Consider the following 3,047-nt stretch of genomic DNA (forward strand, 5'->3'; position numbering starts at 1 on the left):
TATTAAAACTAAAGATGCAACACATTAATCTAAATAACAGAAATCAAATACTAACACGAGAAAATGATGCTCCAAGCAAAACACATATCATGTGGTGAATAAAAATATAGCTCCAAGTAAAGTTACCGATGAACGAAGACGAAAGAGGGGATGCCATCTGGGGCATCCCCAAGCTTAGGATTTTGGCTATTCTTGAATATCTTGGGGTGACATGGGCATCCCCAAGCTTAGGCTCTTTGCCACTCCTTATACCATAGTCCATCGAATCTTTACCCAAAACTGGAAAACTTCACAACACAAAACTCAACAGAAAACTCGTAAGCTCCGTTAGTATAAGAAAATAAAACCACCACTTAGGTACTATAATGAACTCATTCTAAATTCATATGGGTGTAATATCTACTATACTCCAACTTATCTATGGTTCATACCCTCCGATACTACTCATAGATTCATCAAAATAAGCAAACAACACATAGAAAACAAAATCTGTCAAAAATAGAACAGTCTGTAGTAATCTGTATCAAACGTATACTTATGGAACTCCAAAAATTCTACCAAATTCGGAAGTCCTAAGCAATTCGTGTACCAATCCAGATCAAAAAGAATCAGATCCGAATCACGTTTCCGTGAATTAACAAAACTAATTTACTGGGTGCAAAAGTTTCTGATGTTCAGCAGGATCAACACAACTATCCCCGTAAGCCATCCTAAAGGTCTTACTTGGCATTTTATTGAAACAAAAGCTATAAAACATGATTAATACAGTAGCATAATCATGTGAACACACAAAAACAGTAAGGATAGATATTGGGTTATCTCCCAACAAGCGCTTTTCTTTAATGCCTTTCTACCTAGGCATGATGATGACAATGATGCTCACGTAAAAGATAAGAATTGAAACATAACGGGAGCATCATGAAGCATATGACTAGCACATTTAAGCCTAACACACTTCCTATGCATAGGGATTTTGTGAGGAAACAACTTATGGGAACAATAATCAACAAGCATAGGAAGACAAAACAAGCATAACTTCAACAATTTAAGCACATAGAGAGGAAACTTGATATTATTGCAATATGTAGAAGCATATGTTCCTCCCTCATAATAATTTTTAGTAGCATCATGAATGATTCAACAATATAACCAGCACCTAAAGCATTCTTTTCATGATCTACAAGCATAGAAAATTTACTACTCTCCACATAAGCAAAATTCTTCTCAAACTCAACAAAACAACTATCATGTGATTGAAAATTAAGATCAAGATGACAACTTTCATGGTTATCATTATTCTTTATATCATACATGTCATCACAATATTCATCATAGATAGGAGGCATGCTTTCATCATAGTAAATTTTCTCATCAAAGCTTGGGGGACAAAAAATATCATCTTCATCAAACATAGCTTCCCCAAGCTTGTGGCTTTGCATATCATTAGCATCATGGATATTCAAGGAATTCATACTAACAACATTGCAATCATGCTCATCATTCACATATTTTATGCCAAGCATTCTATGTAATTCTTCTTCTAGTACTTGAGCACAATTTTCCTTCCCATCATTTTCACGAAAGACATTAAAAAGATGAAGAATATGAGACAAACTCAATTCCATTTTTTCTTGTAATTTTCTTTTATAGACTAACTAGTGCTAAAACAAGAAACAAAAAGATTCGATTGCAAGATCTAAAGATATACCTTCAAGCGCTAACCTCCCCGGCAACGGCGCCAGAAAAGAGCTTGATGTCTACTACACAACCTTCTTCTTGTAGACGTTTTTGGGACTACAAGTGCACAGGTTTGTAGGACAGTAGCAAATTTCCCTCAAGTGGATGACCTAAGGTTTATCAATCCGTAGGAGGCGTAGGATGAAGATAGTCTCTCTCAAACAACCCGGCAACCAAATAACAAAAAGTCTCTTGTGTCCCCAACACACCCAATACAATGGCAAATTGTATAGGTGCACTAGTTCGGTGAAGATATGGTGATACAAGTGCAATATGGACGGTAGATAAAGGTTTTTGTAATCTGAAATAATAAAAACAGCAAGGTAACTAATGATAAAAGTGAGCGTAAACGGTATTGCAATGATAGGAAACAAGGCCTAGGGTTCATACTTTCACTAGTGCAAGTTCTCTCAATAATAATAACATAGATAGATCATATAACAAGCCCTCAACATGTAACAAAGAGTCACTCCAAAGCCACTAAGAGCAGAGAACAAACGAAGAGATTATGGTAGGGTAGGAAACCACCTCAAAGTTATTCTTTCAAATCAATCTATAAAAGAGTTCGTACTAGAATAACACCTTAAGATACAAATCAAGCAAAACCCTAATGTCACCTAGATACTCCATTGTCACCTCAAGTATCCATGGGCATGATTATACAATATGCATCACACAATCTCAGATTCATCCAACCAACACAAAGTACTTCAAAGAGTGCCCCAAAATTTCTATCGGAGAGTCAAGAACGTGTGCCAACCCCTATCCATAGGTTCCCAATGTCACGAAACCCGCAAGTTGATCACCAAAACATACATCAAGTGGCACATGATATCCCATTGTCACCACAGATAATCACGGCAAGACATACATCAAGTGTTCTCATAAAGACTCAATCCGATAAGATAACTTCAAAGGGGAAACTCAATTCATCACAAGAGAGTAGAGGGGGAGAAACATCATAAGATCCAACTACAATAGCAAAGCTCGGGATACATCAAGATTGTGCCATAGATGGAACATGAGAGAGAACACGAGAGAGAGAGATCAAACACATAGCTACTGGTACATACCCTCAGCCCCGAGGGTGAACTACTCCCTCCTCGTCATGAATAGCGCCGGGATGATGAAGATGGCCACCGGTAGGGGGCCGGAACGGGATCCTGAGAGGTTTTTGGTGGCTACAGAGGCTTGCGGCGGCGGAACTCCCGATCTATCTTCGGTTCTGGAAGTTTTAGGGTACAAGAGTATATATGGGTGCAGGGGGTACGTCGGAGGAGCTACGGGGGCCCCATGAGGCAGGGGCGCGC

This window comes from Triticum dicoccoides, chromosome 6B (assembly GCF_002162155.2).
Source record: "Triticum dicoccoides isolate Atlit2015 ecotype Zavitan chromosome 6B, WEW_v2.0, whole genome shotgun sequence".
In the NCBI taxonomy this organism is placed as follows: Eukaryota; Viridiplantae; Streptophyta; class Magnoliopsida; order Poales; family Poaceae; genus Triticum; species Triticum dicoccoides.